The following is an 18,408-nucleotide window of genomic DNA, read 5'->3' on the forward strand; positions in this document are numbered from 1 at the left end:
GAACTGGCAACCAACAGAATGGAAAAAAATTTTGCCATCTACCCATCTGACAATAGGCTAATATCCAGAATCTACAAAGAACTAAAACAGATTTACAAGAAACAAACAATCCCATTCAAAAGTGGGCAAAGAATATGAACAGATACTTTTCAAAAGAAGAAATATATGAGGTCAACAAACATAAGATAAAAATGCTCATCATCACTGGTCATTGGAGACAACAGATACTGGAGAGGATGTGGAGAAATAGGAACACGTTTACACTGTTAGTTGGAGTGTAAATTAGTTCAACCATTGTGGAAGGCAGTGTGGTGATTTCTCAAGGATCTACAAGTAGAAATTTTATTTGACCCAGCAATCCCATTGCTAGGTATATACCCAAAGGATTATAAAGCATTCTGTTATAAAGACACATGCACATGTATGTCAATTGTGGCATTGTTTACAATAGCAAAGACCTGGAACGAATTCAAATTCCCATCAATGATAGACTGATTAAAAAAAATGTGGCACATATACACCATGGAATACTATGCAGCCATAAAAAAACCATGAATCCATGTTCTTTGTAGGGATATGGATGAATCTGGAAACCATCATTTTAGCAAACTGACACAAGAGCAGAAAAGCAAACAGCATATGCCCTCACTCATAGGTGGCTGTTGAACAATGAGAACACATGGGCACAGGGAGGAGAACATCACACACTGGGGTATGTGGGGGGTGGGAGCTAGGGGAGGGGCAATTGAGGGTGGGTAGGTTGGGGAGGGATAACACTGGGAGAAATGCCTGATGTAGGTGACAGGGGAATGGAGAGCGCAAACTACCATGGCATGTGTGTACCTATGCAACAATCCTGCCAGATCTGTACATGTACCCCAGAACTTAAAGTACAGTTAAAAAAAAAAAAAGAAAATCAGTTGATTATAATTACTCTCTGGTTTTTTTCCAATGTGTTTTTTTATTGCTAGCTATCATTGCCAGTTAGAATTAACATTAATTAGAATTAACAATAATTTCAGGTATTGAATGTTATGATTACCTAAAGGGATGCCTCTACTTACTGGGCTCAAGTGATCCTCTGACCTCAGCCTGCCATGTAGCCAGGACTACAGGCAAGCACACCACCATGCCTGGCTAGTTTTCTTTTTGTTTTTTCACTATATTGCCCAGGCTAGAAGAATTTTCTAATTCTCTATTACACCTCCTGTTTTGGCAAGTAAATTGAGAATAATTTTAGGTTCTTTTATTATTCAGTAGGTTTTCAGACTTAAAAGTGTAAATTTAAAACTAGAAGATAAAGCTATATTAGTAAGAATCTCAAGTTGAAGGGTTTTAGCAAGCCAAAGCAGTATAGTAGAGCATAGGCTTGAACTTAAATCCTAGCTCAGTCACCTGTGTGACTTTACGCATCAGTCATTTCACCCTTCTGAGCCTGTTTCTTTATTTGTAAAATAATTATAGTAATTCTTTCACAATATTGTGAGGATTAAGTGAAATGTCTTAAATGCCTACTACAGTTGGCTCTCAAATATTTATTTATTTTTTTGTTATGCACTTTGTTTTTTCTGCCTTTTTATGGCTGCCTATAGTCTAGGGAAAAGGGAAGACTGGTTAATGATGAGTAGAAAAAAACTTGTAAGCTAATCATTCACTGACTTATTGTCCTTTCAATTTCTGGTTTTTAAAAAATTAGCCACTCCACAAGAAACCCACATTTTTAGACAGAAAGAGCAAGAAAATTTTGTCAGTGCTTTTAATTATTTTCTAGATTTAATAATGTTTCCTTATCTGATGTGATTGTAATTATCTTCTTGTAGTGATTGTTTTAGTGCCCTTTTTGTTGTTGTTGTTGTTGTTTTGGTGTTAGGAAGTGCCTCAGTAGGCTCTGTGGTTTCTGGAGACACTTTCTTGTTTGACCATCAACTTAAAAGAAAGGGATAACATGCGGAGAAATGCCAGCCATAGCAGGCACCTAAAGTTAAATAAGTTTAAAAAAAGAAAAAAATTAATTACTTTATTAATTAAATATTTTTAAGAGCAGGAAATACACTTGGAGATTATATTTCTTTTTAAAATTTTCACCAGCAGGGCTTAGTTTTATTATTTTCTTTGCTATTTAACTTTTAAGTTCAGGGGTACATATGAAGGTTTGTTATATAGGTAAACTTGTGTCATGGAGGTTTATTGTACAGATATTTTGTCATCAAGATTTTAAACCTAGTACTCATTAGTTATTTTTCCTGATATTTTTCCTCATCCCACACTCCACCCTCTGACACTGATAGACCCCAGTGTGTGTTGTTCCCCCATGTGTCCATGTGTTCTCATCATTTCTTTCCCACTTATAAGTGAGAACATGAGGTATTTGGTTTTCTGTTCTGACATTAGTTTGCTAAGAATAATGGCCTCCAGCTCCACCCATGCTCCTACCAAGGACACACTGTCATCTATAAACTATATTTTAGCTATCAAACTGCTTCTCTGCGTTTTGGTCCTTCCCTGAGACAGTTAATGTCTCATGGTTCCAGAATAGCTGAGGCATCCTAGAACACCTAGATTATGCAGAAGAGCCCCTAGATTTTCATCTTGCTCTAACAAGATTGTCGTTGGACTCTTTTCCAACTATTTACCAAGAGGATGGAAAGAAAAGCACTAAAAAATGAGATCTCCTGGAAGAAACTACCTCTAGTTAGTGTAGGCACCTAGCTTATGATAGTTGTTTTTTGAAGGAAACTTTAAAAAAATATGTACATTGAAGAATATACTTGACGATTTTCTTGCCATTTTCAGGGACCATTTCTCAATATTTCTCCTTATAGGTCATCAGCAGAATTTGACACAAAATAATCACACCGTCCTCCTATAACTCTGATCTTTTAGTCTCTATGGCTTTTTTACGTATTTCCTACTTCTCAGCTATTTTTCTCTTTCTTTTCTCCCTGATCTGCGCCTTCTGCCTATCTAATCTTACCATTTCAAGTCTCTCTTTTGTACTAAATCACTGATTGATATAATCAAATCCCAAATTAACATAAAATATAACTTGCAGATGTCCTGTAGGCAAATTTTACTTTCCTTCTCTCTCTCTCTCTTTTTTTTTATTGCATTTTGGGTTTCGGGGTACATGTGAAGAACATGCAAGATTGTTGCATAGGTACACACATGGCAGTGTGATTTGCTGCCTTCCTTCCCACCACTTATATCTGACATTTCTCCCCATGCTATCTCTCCCCAACTCCCCACCCACTGCTGTCCCTCCCATTTCCCCCCCACAGACCCCAGTGTGTGATGCTCCCTTCCCTGTGTCCATGTGTTCTCATTGTTCAACGCCCACCTATGAGTGAGAACATGTGGTGTTTGATTTTCTGTTCTTGTGTCAGTTTGCTGAGAATGATGGCTTCCACGTTCATCCATGTCCCTACAAAGGACACGAACTCATCGTTTTTGATGGCTACATAGTATTCCGTGGTGTATATGTGCCACATTTTCCCTGTCCAGTCTATCATCGATGGGCATTTGGGTTGGTTCCAGGTCTTTGCTATTGTAAACAGTGCTGCAATGAACATTCGTGTGCATGTGTCCTTATAGTAGAACAATTTCCTTCTCTCTTTTCGTATTACCTCCATACTTGAGAAAATGGCCATCATATATAACATTAATTTCTATCACTCTGATGCAACAAATATTAATTGAGATTGTACCCTGTTTCAGGAACTTTCACTTGGGTTATCTCATTAAATATTTTCACAGTGATCCCATGAAAATAGTTTTTATCTCTAGTTCATAGTCTAGGAAATGCAACTACAAAAGTTTAAGTAACTTACCCATGTTCATTTATTTAGAAAGTTACAGAACAAAAATTCTGTGGGCACATTAAGCTATTTGTACATAATTTGACATTTTATTGGTGAGGAGACAGTATATCATCTTCTACGAATGCAAACAGAAAAAAGAAAGTTTCTTACTTTAAGAATTTGCCTTCAAAAGGACAGATCTATAAACAAGAATTACAATGCAAAGTGTTAATAGAGGTACATACAAAGTGTTATGGGAATAAAAAGATCTAGCTTCTCTGGTGGGATTAAGAACAGCTTCGATGCTGGTTAATGTTTAAAATACATTCTAAAGAATGAGTAGAACTTTATACAAATTCTATGAAAATGCATCATCAAGTTCCAAAAACTGATACAAAACTCATGCTTTTGGTAAATAAACCATTTGTTATTTGGGCACAGCGCCAACTTAATTTAGACATGAGGCACTGAATGGAAATAAACTTGTTTATACTTCTGAATTTTCTAAGTGTTTGCCAGAATTTCTCAGAATTAGCAACACTTGTCTGCTTGGAACTTTTTTCCTTAGGAGAACTTAGGACACTATTCATATGTAGATACTTGCTCTGTTGGGTAGTGTACCTAAGAATTACATCTTTTCCAGCATTGCAAGATAAAGCAGGATACAATCATCCCCTCAACAAAGGAGTCATAGGTGAAAGTATAGGGGTATGTAGGAGCCCAGCAGTCAGAGGTGAACCTATAGGTCCTATATCTGGTCTATGAAACTTAAACCCCACTGGATTGTGTGACTGATACTGTTACTCAACCTGAGTGCCACCTCAAGGTAGGGTCAAGATTGATTCAGAATGGGAATGGGATGGATAGAGTCTACCAGTTAACCCAGCTTTGAAGGGCCATGGAAATAAAGTGCGGACAGATGAGTCACTAGAATCTAGAGGGAAAATAATCTGAGAGAGGTTTAAAGGAAAGCACTGAAAAGCCCTTTAGACCTCTAGGATACAAAGAGAAAATTGAGATGGAGCTAGGAGATATCTGCAATGATGTACTGTCATCTTTGGAAAAGTACTTGGTCCCCAATACTTCACAAACAGAAAGCAAAGTCCTCTATTTGAAAATGAAAGGAGACTACTACCATTACTTGGCTGAGGTTGCTGCTGGTGATGGCTAGAAAGGGATTGTGGATCAGTCACAACAAGCATTCCAAGAAGTTTTGAAATCAGCAAAAAGGAAATGCAGCCAACACATCCTATCAGATTAGGGCTGGCTCTTAACTACTCTGTTTTATTATAAGATTCTGAACTTCCCTAGAGATAGCCTGCTCTCTTGCAAAGACAGCTTTCAATGAAGGTATTGCTGAACTTGATACATTGTCATAAAAAGACAACACACTAATAATGCAGTTACTGAGAGACAACTCACAATGTGGACATCGGATAGCCAAGGAGATGAAGCTGAAGCAATAGAAGTAGGGGAAAATTAACTGGCCTTGCAACTTTTGCCTGCCTCATTCTAAAATTTACACAGTAGAACATTTTCTCATTCATGATGTGCCACAAACAGTTTTTTGTTTATGATTTATGACACGTTTATGTTACTTCTATTTGAATTTATATATTTCCCGTGTGGTTTTTATGTTTAATGTTAGGGTATTGAAGCCAGTTAATATTTAGGTAGCTATCTGTTTTCATCTCGAGGTGGCCAATATGGGGATGTGGAATTTTTATACAAGTTATAAATATTTGGTGTAGTACTTTTGGTACATTGTGGCTTCACAAGGGCCAGTGTTAAAACTACTTCCATATCTAAGCAAAGAAAACTACCTACATATTGGTTTGTCTTGGTGAGGAATAAAAGGGACCACTGGTACACTGGGTCCAGTCACAAGTAATTTTGGACACTTTAAGGCTTGGAGCACTTACGAGGCTTTGCTAGAAGCAGATATCTCATGGATACTGCACATTAAACTATGTATATCTATGGAATACTCAATCTCAAAGTACACGCCTTTGAAGACAGCTGCAGAAGTATTCCTTTAGACAAAGTTGTAACCTAATTTACTCTGGATAAGGACAGAATCAGTTCACATTCCATTATTTGTAAAGTTACCAGATGCTTGTTTTCATTATTTTTGCTGCACTCAATTTTTTTGTATTTGCATTTAAATATTTTAGGCAACCTAAGAACAAATGTAAAGATAGAGATGCACTAAAATGAATTGCTTGATATTCAATACTTCATCAAGCACAGAAGTAAAACAAACGAAAAATACAACAACATGTAATTAACATTTTTTTCCTTTTTTAAAATTTTACTTTAAGTTCTGGGGTATATGTGCAGATCTTGCAGGATTGTTACATAGGTATATACATGCCATGGTGGGTTGCTGCCTCCATCCTCCCATCACCTACATTAGGTATTTCTTCTAATGTTATTCCTTCCAAATCTCCCCGCCACCTCCTGTCCCTCCCCTAACCCCCCCCACCAACAGACCCCAGTGTGTGATGGTCCCCTCCCTGTGTCCATGTGTTCTCATTTCTCATTGTTCAACAATCACTTATGAGTGAGAATATGTAGTGTTTGGCTTTCTGTTCTTGTGTCAGTTTGCTGAGAATGATGGCTTCCAGATTCATCTATGTCCCTGCAAAGGACATGAATTCATCCTTTTTTATGGCTGCATAGTATTCCATGGTGTATATGTGACACATTTTCTTTGTCCAGTCTATCTTTGTTGGGCATTTGGGCTGGTTCCAAGTCTTTGCTATTGTAAACAGTGCTGCAATGAACATACGTGTGCATGTGTCTTTATAATAGATGGATTTATAATCCTTTGGATATATACCCAGTAATAGGCTTGTTTGGTCAAATGATATTTATATTTCTAGATCCCTGAGGAATCTCCACACTGTCTTCCACAATGGTTGAACTAATTTACACTCCCACCAACAGTGTAAAACTGTTCCTATTTCTTCACATCCTCTCCAGCATCTGTTGTCTCCAGATTTTTTAAGGATCACTATTCTAACTGGCATGAAATGGTATCTCAATGTGGTTTTCATTTGTATTTCTCTAATGACCAATGATGATGAGCATTTTGTCATATATTTGTTGGCTGCATAAATGTCTTCTTTTATTCACTGATAAATATTCATATTCTTCATCCACTTTTTGATGAGTTTGTTTGTTTTTCTCTTGTAAATTTGTTTAAGTTCTTTGTAGATTCTGGAAATCAGCCCTTTGTCAGACGAGTATTTTCCCATTCTATTGGTTGCCTGATAATTGTTTGCTTTGCTGTGCAGAAGCTCTTAACTTTAATTAGATCCCATTTGTCTATTTTGGATTTTGTTGCCATTGCTTTTGATGTTTCTCTCATGAAGCCCTTGCCTATGCCTATGTCCTGAATGGCATTGCCTAGGCTTTCTTCTAGGGTTTTTATGGCATTAGGTCTTATGTTTAAATCTTTAATCCACCTGGAGTTAATTTTTGTATAAAGTGTAAAGAAGGGGTCCAGTTTCTGTTTTCTGCACATCACTAGCCAATTTTCCCAACACCATTTATTAAACAGGGAATCCTTTCTCCATTGCTCGTTTTTGTCAGATTTGTCAAAGATCAGATGGTTGTAGATGTGTGGCACTACTTCTGAGGCCTCTGTTCTGTTCCATTGGAATACATCTCTGTTTTGGTACGAGTGTCATGCTGCTTTGATTACTGTAGCCTTGTAGTATAGTTTGAAGTCAGGTAGCATAATGCCTCCAGCTTTGTTTATTCTGCTTAGGATTGTCTTTAGTATGTGGGCTCTTTTTTGGTTCCACGTGAAGTTGGTTGTTTTTTCAGTTCTGTGAAGAAGGTCCGTTGTAGCTTGATGGGGATAGCATTGAATCTATAAATTACTTTGGACAGTATGGCCATTTTCACAATATTGATTTTTCCTAACTATGAGCAGGGAATGTTTTTCCATCTGTTTTTGTCCTCTCTTACTTCCTTGAGCAGTGGTTTATAGTTCTCCTTGAAGAGATGCATCATGTCCTTTCTTTTTTCTATTCCTAGTTATTTTATTCTCTTTGTAGCAATTGTGAATGGGAGTGTGCTCATGATTTGGCTCTCTTTTTGTCTGTTATTGGTGTGTAGGAGTGCTTGTGATTTCTGCACATTGATTTTGTATCCTGTGACTTTGCTGAATTTGTTTATCATTTTCAGGAGATTTTGGGGTCTTCTAAATATACAATCATGTCATCTGCAAATAGAGACAATTTGACTTCCTTGTTTCCTAATTGAATACCCTTTATTTCTTTTTCTTGCCTGATTATTCTGGCTTGAACTTCCAATACTATGTCAAATAGGAATGGTCAGAGAGGGCACCCTTGTCTAGTGCCAGTTTTCAAAGGGAATGCTTCCAATTTTTGCCTATTCAGTATGATATTGGCTGTGTGTTTTTCATAAATAGCTTTTATTGTTTTGAGATACTTTCCATCGATACCTAGTTTATTGAGAGATTTTAGCATAAAGTGATGTTGAGTTTTGCCAAAGGCCTTTTCTGCTTCTATTGAGATAATCATGTGGTTTTTGTCTTTGGTTCTGTTTATGTGATGGATTAGGTTTATAGATTTTCATATGTTGAACCAGGCTTGCACTTCCGGGATGAAGCTGACTTGATCGTGATGGATAAGGTTTTTGATGTGCTGTTGGATTCAGTTTGCCAGTATTTTATTAAATATTTTCACATCATGTTTCTCATGTATATTGGCTTGAAATATTCTTTTTTAGTTGTGTGTCTGCCAGGTGTTGGTATCAGGATGATGTTGGTCTCATAAAATGATTTGGGAATGATTCCCTTTTTTTGTATTGTTTGGAATAGTTTCAGAAGGAATGGTACCAGCTCCTCTTTGTACATTTGGTAGAATTCGGCTGTGAATCCATCTGGTCCTGGACTTATTTTGGTTGGTAGGGAATTAATTGTGGCCTCAACTTCAGCCCTTGTTATTGGTCTATTCAGGGATTCGACTTCTTCCTGTTTTAGTCTTGGGAGGGTGTAAGTGTCCAGGAATTTATCCATTTCTTCTAGATGTACTGGTTTGTGTGCAGAGAGGTGTTTGTAGTAATCTCTGATGGTAGCTTGCGTATCTGTGGTATCGGTGGTGATGCCCCCTTTATCACTTTCTATTGCATCTATTTAATTCTTCTCTTTCTCTTTTTTTAATAGTCTGGCTAACAGTCTATCTATTTTGTTGATCTTTTCAAAAAACTAACTCCTGGATTAACTGATTTTTTTTGAAGGGGTGTGTGTGTGTGTGTGTGTGTGTGTGTGTCTGTCTGTCTGTCTGTCTGTCTCTCTGTCTCCTTCAGTTCTGCTCTGATCTTAGTTATTTCTTGTCTTCTGCTAGCTTTTGAATTTGCTTATTTTGTGCCTCTAGTTCTTTTAACTTCCTCACTTCTCATGTGGGCATTTAGTTCTTTAAATTTCCCTCAGACACTGCTTTAAATGTGTCCCAGGGATTCTGTTACATTGTGTCTTCATTCACATTGATTTTAAAGAACATCTTTATTTCTGCCTTTATTTCATTATTTATCCAGTACTCATTCAGGAGCAGGTTGTTCAGTTTCCATCTAGTTGTGCAGTTTTGAGTGAGTTTCTTAATCCTGATTTCTAATTTGATTGCAATGTGGTCTGAGAGACTGTTTGTTATGATTTCCATTGTTTTGCATTTGCTGAGAAGTGATTTTCTGGATTTTGGTGAATTCAGCTCTTTTGTGCTGGATTCTTCTCATCTTCGTGCATTTATCTACCTTTTGTCTTTGAAGTTGGTGGCTTTCGAATGGAGTCTCAAATTGTTTAACATTACATGATATGTTACTGCTGTGGTGACAGTTCCTGGATTTCATTTTAATAGATTTTTCGAGCAGTACATACTCTCAAGGTAGTGTGACCGTAATAGCATCTATTGCTTAAATTCTGAAATCTGTAGGCTGAATTTTTATTTGTTACCTTCCACAGCCTCAGCAGGGCTTGGCAGATTTGAAATTTTCTGTAATGTTATTTTCCTGCATTTTGCTATTTTGCTGACCCTCTTTGTAAGAGCCCATGAGTTATGTGCTGCATTTATATTGGAAGCTGTTCCTTTCATTTCTGAGATATGAGGTACTGAAGTAACATGTTGGACATTTCAAATGTCAGACTCATTTCAGTCAAACAGCATTAGTGTAGAATAATTTGTTTTGAAATTCACATACAAGGTAATGGCATATCTCCATCAAAGAAATGACTTGAATTTTAGTTTTGACAAGCAAGACAGCTGTATGAAAAACTTGTTAATGCCCTCACCAAAGATTGTTTTGCTGAGATGGTTATACTAAAAGCCTAGATGTCACCACTATACAACTATCCATGTAACAATTTTGCATTTGTACTTTTAAAATCTATACAAATAAGAAATAATTTTAAAAATTAAAAAAGATTGTTTTGCTGATGTCACTGGCAAGAAGACTGATTAAAGAGTTAAGATCATCAATTGCCTGGTCCTAGGAGAGCCACATTTTTGTTAACAGTTTATATTAAGACTGAATGTGTATTTTCATATTTTAAGTATTCTCTAATGATAATAATAGCAAAAACAAAAAGAATGCAGTCTCCTCAACATATAAATTTAGAGACCAAAGTAATAGCTATCCTAAAAAATGGCAACCCACCCTCCTCTTCATAAAAAAAAAATTTAAAAATGTGTATTGACTCTCAAATTTTTAATGAGAAAAACAGACTTTTTAATAACAGAGGACTAGAATAAAAAGTAAATATTATAGTACAGATGTCATTAACCAAAAGAAATGTGATATAAAACAACATTTATTAGCCTAGAACTTTCAAAGAAACTAGATCTAGACTTTTGCTTTTTCTTCGTATTTTTTAAAAGTGAACTTTATTGTATATATTTAACATGTACAACATGACGTTATGAAATACATATATAGTAAAATGGTTACAATAATGGAAAAAATGAACAAATCCATTATCTCACATACTCACTCATTTTCCTCTCTGTGGCAAGAGACACTCATAGTCTGCTCCTTTAGCAAAAACCTTGAATATAATGAACTAATATTAACTGCAGTCCTCATGTTGCAGATTCCTGACTAGTTGCATTGCCCTCCCTTTCCTGAAACTGGTCCTTAAGTTGCACCTCAACCCTGATACCCCAACAGTTACTGGTGGCCATTTAGCAAAAATCCTAAATACAATGAACTAGTAGTATTAACTACAGTCCTCATGTTACTCATTGCTGAACCATTTCAGTGCCTAGTAACCCTTCCTTTCTTGAGACTGGTGCTTAAGTTAGACCTCAGCCCTGATACCCCAACAGTTACTGGCAGCTTCCATTCACCAAGGGCCAAACTCGCCTCCAATCTCTGACCCCTAGGAGGGATATTGCTATACGTAGACTAATCTCTCATCATGACTATCTGGACACCCTACAGTCATGCCCCATCTCTCTGATTGGATACAAAGAAAATGACTGCTTTGAAAACTAGGCTTGAGACAATGGAATGCTCTGATATATTCTATCTATGTTGAATCGCACTTCTTTTCAGGACTATTCTTAGTATCCAAGTCACTGTCCTACAACCTTGTCCTCATCCTATGCTGCTTCACCCCAGTGAGTGGGTATCTACTATCACTGCCCATGCTGGTCAGGTACCAGCATGCACATCTTTTTTTGTGTGACTTGTCATATATTCTTAGAGCTCTTCAGTTAGATACAGTACCTCCTTTGTTCAGTCTTAGGTTCCATTGCAATGCCTATTTGCGAGCTAAAGTCTGGGGTTCCTAGTCTTTCGTATTTCAGTAGTATCATATTGAATCTATTAACAGTCTAATCATTTTGCTGTCCCAAATATAATTGCCTATTCATTTTTTTTCAATTAGTTGATAGATTTGAAGAGTTGTAATGGTAATTTCAAAAAATATGATTTTGGAAGCAATATAGCTGTCTTAACCATCTGAATTTTGGCCAATCACATTTGGAGAGTTGGCTAATATAACAGGTATTTTTAAATTCCACAGAATAATTGTGTATTATTGTTTATGATCAAATTACAGATTACATAGGACATTTTTATTCCCAGTGGTCTGCAAATAAAATATTACCTAAACTCATTTAAATTTAGTAGGGACTGAACAAAGTAGATCATTTGATGTATACCCAGCTATAAATTCTGATTTGATGTGATTCTGAAGCCTAAAGCTTGCTGGTAAGTGAATAACTTGTGAATCTGCATTTCTTGCAATAGGTAAATTATAATATCATGCATAAATAGGCTAATAATTCATCAAGCACTTGAGATTTCCAGTTATTTTATTACAGCAAATGCCAGTGGTTTTCCCTTTCAAGCATAATGGAGTATATAGAGAGGGCAACTCATTTCTTTCTTAACTGTAAAATTTAAAGAAAACAAAATTGTTTAATTTTGTATGGTTTCATTCCTTACTTAGAACATTAACTAGCTGAAGGAAAATTTATTCAAATTGCTTTTTATTTTTATTTTATTTTATTTTATTTTTGACTTTGTGCTCTTTTCCCACTTTATTTTCTTTTTTCTTTTTTTATTGCATTTTAGGTTTTGGGGTACATGTGAAGAACATGCAGGATTGTTGCATAGGTACACACATGGCAGTGTGATTTGCTGTCCTCCTCCCCTTCATCTAGATCTGACATTTCTCCCCATGCTTTCTCTCCCCAACTCCCCACCCCCAGATGCCCCTCCTCTATCTCCCCCCAACAGACCTCAGTGTGTGATGCTCCCCTCCCTGTGTCCATGTGTTCTTATTGTTCAACACCCACCTATGAGTGAGAACATGTGGTGTTTGATTTTCTGTTCTTGTGTCAGTTTGCTGAAAATGATGGTTTTTTAAAAATTGCTTTTAAAAAAAAAAGTTTTCAAATTTAAACCTAAACTTTTTTTGCAGTGCCTGTCTGATGTTACTGTTGACATGGACAATTTGTAGTAGTGCATTCATTTACAAATTCTCCTTCCACTATCTGCCAAGTGCCTACTTATGATAAATCTGCTTTGATTTTTATGAATACATTCTGAAATTATATTAATCCATTATTAGCTAATATGGACATAAACTATCTTGGCAAAAAAATGGTACAGGACTGACTATAAGACTCATTCTTTTGTGGATCTTTTTCAGGTTTAAGCAAAATTATTATGTGTCTCTGTCTATGAGAATTGTGCCTGCTTCTAAAATGCCACTGAATCATTTTATCAAATGATTATTAAAAGAGTCCTTAAAATATTCCTATAAAATGCTGCAATCAACCCATCTCACCTTGGGTTTCTGGGATCAAATTTGAAGAAGTGGTAGTACAAAATCTTTATGGGTAACGTGGAGTCTCGAAGTTTATCATTTTAAGATTTTATTGCACAGTAGGATGACTATAGTTGGCAATAATGTATTGTGTATTTCAAAATAGCTAGAGGAAAATATTTTGTCACCAAAGAAAATGACAAATGTTTCAATGATAGATTTGCTAATTACCCTGATTTCACCATTACACAATGTATACATGTATTAAAGCATCACATTATACCCTGTATGTACAATGATGAAGTATCAATTAAAAAATAAAGCTTTGGAAAAGATGGTTGTATTAATATTAGTAATTACATTTCTGTAGTACTTACAATCCACAAAAAATTTCTGAAATGTTGAATTATTTGATCCTCATAGCAGTCTTGTAAGGTGGTTCAGGTATGTCCACTGAGTACCTACTATGTCCTTTGGCGATGTAACATTGAAATTCATTTATCAAAAATGAGTGCCTCTTATGTGTCTGACTCTTTTCCAAGTACAAGGGATTCAAGAATAAAGAGAAACCCTACCCCCATGCATCTTACAATCTAGGAAGGAGACAAGTAATAAGAAAATAGGAAATATATAACATTAGGTAGTTATTATTACTATGAAGAAAAAGAAAAAAAGTTAATGACATAGATAGGGAGTTGCCAGAAGTGTTAGTTTAGTTGACTTGTCAGGGAAAGCCTCACAGAGGGAGACATTTAGCAGAGATCTGAATGAAGAGAGATCAGTCAGTCATTCAACAAATACTTATGATGTCTACCATACACCAACCACTGACATACACACTGGTAACTCAATCACTACCCTCAACAAGCTCTTAGTGTAGTAGGAAAGATGAATGAATAAGCAAATTCAGTAATGCAATGCGGTAGGTACTGTAGGAGAAGTGTTTTTAAAATATTGTAAGACTCTAGATAAGAGAATAATTAATTCTGCTTGGGGTAAAAACAGGAAGAGCTTCTCAGGAAGCACTTCAGAAAAATGGTATTTAAACCCTAACCTTAAAGAATGAGTAAGAGATTGCCCAATGGACAGGAGTGGAAGAGGGAAAGGCATTCCAGATAGCTAGAACAGTACAATCAAAGATGTAATGTTAGGAAAAGTATAATATATGTGTGTGTGTGTGTGTGTGTGTGTGTGTGTGTGTGTGCATATATGTGTATGTATACACACACACACACACACACACATACACACACACACACTTCTCCATGAAGTATTTATTGGAGGAATAAATAAGGCAGATCAGGTGTGGTGAAAACATCCTTTCCTTAGCTAAGTTAAGAGAGAGAGAGAATTTCCCTTCTCCCTAATCCTCACCACTCTCACACATATAGCTTCTTTCATACATGCACACCCACACGTACACACATTTCATGCATTTGGGCTGGTATAACAAAAATACCACAGACAGGGTGGCTTAAACAACAAACATTTATTTCTCTCATTTCTGGAGGATGGAAGTCCTAGATCAAGGTGCCAGCAGATTCAGTGTCTGGTGAGGGCCCACTTTTTTCATAGATGGCCATCTCCTTGCTGTGTCCTCACAGGGCAGAAGACAGAAGGTTTGCAGGAGCTCTCCAGGGTGTCTTTATAAGGGCACTAATTCCATTCATGAGGGCTTTGTCCTTATAACCTAATCACTGACCAAAGGCCCCATTTCCTAATGCCATCACATTGGGGGTTAGGATTTCAACATACGAATTTTGGGAGAACATAATTACTCCATAACACACACACACACACACACACACACACACACTCCCCTTCCCCTATTTTGTAACTCAATGGACAGGGTCCTCATTCTTGATAAATGATGTGGGGGAGGGGGGTCATAAATGCCAAACCAAGGAAACTCTAAATAGACAGAAATACAATATAACTTGTATGCATACCTCTTCTGATGAAACAAATCTCTAGAGCAGGTAATTGCCCTTCAAAACAGGAGGACCAAAGAGAAATGAAAAAGAGAAGCCAAGAAAGCATCATTTAAAAATGACGAGATTATCTTGTTAACAAAGCCAGAAAATATGCATTTGTAAGACTTTCTACACTATCTATATAATGGATACCAATCATACCAGAGGTGACACAAGATTGAAGATGGGAAAATTAATGATCACATCTTCAGCGGGCATATCCTTGTGCACCGTAACTTGCTAAGTGCTATTTATAGTAACATTGAGATAAAAAAAATTTCATATTTTATGGAGACATTTGAAAGCCAAGAGGATAAAATATCTTAAAGGATAGAAGTAGATCTCAGTCAGCTATAATCAGGTAACTAAACATAGGGTCAAAAGTAATTTATGTTAAATTCTATTTGAAGTGTAATAGTAGCCTTATCATTTAAAAGTGCTGTCAATCCTTTTTGTAAAGTGACAAATCTTTTAAATATGATAACATGAGCATATATTGTTTTAATTTATATTTATGCTTTAGAAGTCTGGGTTTGGCAGTGTAAGGCTTCGAAACGAGGCTGAAGGGCCTCTGCCATATATTTATATTAACATTTCATACTCAAAGGGGCTTGATAAATGTTTGACTAATTGAAAGAATCAGAAATCAGATGGATCAGATTTCAAGATCCATCATTTGAAACCAGAAGAATCCTTTGAATTAACCTAACTAGTGGTTTTCAAAGTCTTTTTAGGGGATGAGTCCACAAAACCATTTCTTCACAAGGAAGCCTTATATGAAACTTGACGTGTAAAACAAGTAAAAATCAGAGCTATTCTGAAGCAGTAGGGAAAGCCCTCTCACTCAGCCCAAGCCACCTCTCTGGAACTCCATTTATAGTTAGAGAAACTGAAATTCAGAGAGAGAAATGCCTTACTCATCCATTCACATATTCACTCATGTGTCAAATACCTATTGCATGATGGCTATGTGTCTAGCACTGTGTATTGTGTGCTCAGGTTACAAAAGTGAGCAATAAGAGATAGGAGCCAGAACTCAAGTGGTCTTATCTAAGAGCAGAATGACTTCTTATGTTGTGACATAAAGGAAGGCAGACAGTATGGCTAAACAGGCAGTAGTAAGCTGCGGTGGGAGGGAGAGAAGAGTTTGTTTTACATGATTTATATTTCCTCAATGAAGTATGAAGCAAGATTATCAGCTGAAAGGGAGGTGGGATGAAGAATTTGCAGGAAGTTTGAGTAAAGGGAAGGTTATGTAATCTCAGAAAAGAGAAAAGTCAGCCTACTAAAAAACATTTTACAACTGCCAGGCAAAAGTAGGAGTCAAGCTTAAAACTCCTGGCTCTTTGACCAAATTCCAGTGAAGACCAGAAAGGAAAGACTACTTCTACCTAGCTTTATACGACCCTCATACTTGGACCATAGGGAGCCTTATTTTCCTCCAGTCAAGAACTCAGTAAAAGCCTAATGCATGAGATATCCATGTTTTAGGTCCTAATGCCTGATTCAAGTTTAGTAGGATTATTATCTTTAAGAGATAGTCATGAATTACCATATTAGATTCTTAGATGCCTTAATTTTATTCTTCCATAAATTTCATCCTAGTAGAGCATAGAAAGATTACTGCCTTTGGGATCCATAAATTCTGGGTTTGAATTGAAGTTTTGACATTGGATAGGTGTATAAAATTAATTTTTCCTCTCTAGATCATAATATCTTTATCTGTAAAATGGGAGATAAAGAGGGGAAGTTTAGATAAAAATCTATACTAATTTGTTCTTGTTTACTCAGGGCTTTCATGGTTTTAAAACTGTAAGTCCTACATCCTGGGAACTCCCTAAGTCCCACACAAACTGAATGGTTGGTCATCTTAACTAGATTAGCTTTTTTCAAAATACTACTTGACACTAATAGATTTTTTGTAGAAAAGGGGGTTCTAGGATGAAAAAAACCTGGAAAATGGTGCCTAAACATGGCTCTATTCTGAAGAACTTTGAGCATCATAAATATCAGGGAAGGAGCCTAGTATATAGTATTTCCCAATCTTATTCAACCATAGGGCTCTTTTCCCCCCTAGAGTATCTTAGAAGGCTACCGTTCCATGGATAACACATGGTAAGATTGCTTATAGTTGATAAGCAAATGCTTAATGATTTGAGAATAGCAAGGTATAAGGACTTCCACGGGAACTTGTTGGCTATATGGGCAATTTGAAGATTGGCCAACTTTTGAAATGTTTTGGGGAAGATTCTTCTAGTTTAAAGAATGTACAGTTTGACCACAGAGTTCTGCAGAATCATAGAATTGAGGTTATCCAAAGTTTAATTCTATCAGAAGACTGGGAAAAACAATATACCAGCATATTGAGTATGGGTGGTATGATAATGGTAATTTTTTTACACTTTTTAGTATATTCCAAATTTTCTTTCTTTTTTTTAACTCCTGGGCTCAAGTGATCCACTCTCCTCAGCCTCTTAAAGTGCTGGAGTTACAGGTATGAGCTACTGCACCCAGCCATCACTCGAATTTTTTTGTTTAACTCAGGTAAATTTACATGACACAAAACTAAGCATTCTTTTTTTTTTTTTTTTTTTTTTTTTTTTGAGATGTAGTCTTGCTCTATCACCCAGGCTGGAGTGCAGTGGTGCAATCTTGGCTCACTACAACCTCCACCTCCCTGGTTCAAGTGATTTTCCTGCCTCAGCTTCCCGAGTGGCTGGGATTACAGGTGCCCACTACCACAAATGAATTACTTTTATATCCACCCAAAAGAATTATTTTAATAATTCCTAATTCTGCAAATTCACATACTTATTTTAGAGCCCCACTATGGTCATTAGAACTAACTTCTCTGGCTTGATTTACCTAGTATCTATTGAGAGTACAGTGCTTGAAAACAGGCTTTGGAGTCAGATCTGAGTATGAATCTCAGCTAGGCTTCAGACAAATTCGCCTCTCAGAATTATGATTTTTTTTCATCTATAAAATTGTGGCTACAATACTGTTTACCTCACAGGTTGTTTCAAAGATTAAGATAGATAATAAGGCCACATGTGGTGGCTCATACCTGTGCTCCCAGCACTTTGAGGGGCTGAGGTAGAATTATCACTTGAGCTCAGGAGTTCGAGACCAGCCTGGGCAACATAGCAACACCTTACTTCTATTAAAAATAAAATAAAATAAAAAGCCAGACATGGTAGTGTACACCTGTAGTCCCAGCTACTTGGGAGACTGATGTGGGAGGATCGTTTGAGCCCAGGAGATGAAGGGTGCAGTGTGCTGTGATCACACCATTGCACACCAGCCTGGGAAACAGAGCAAGACCCTGTCCCAA

At 36.6% G+C, this 18,408-nt stretch overlaps 1 pseudogene; it reads left to right on the forward strand.

The window, feature by feature from the left end:
- Nucleotides 1-5,463, forward strand: part of LOC108291680 — a 30,430-nt pseudogene extending 24,967 nt beyond the window's left edge.
- The last annotated feature ends 12,945 nt before the right edge of the window (nucleotides 5,464-18,408 follow it).

The sequence above is a fragment of the Cebus imitator genome, unplaced genomic scaffold (assembly GCF_001604975.1).
Source record: "Cebus imitator isolate Cc_AM_T3 unplaced genomic scaffold, Cebus_imitator-1.0 Scaffold463, whole genome shotgun sequence".
Taxonomy (NCBI): Eukaryota; Metazoa; Chordata; class Mammalia; order Primates; family Cebidae; genus Cebus; species Cebus imitator.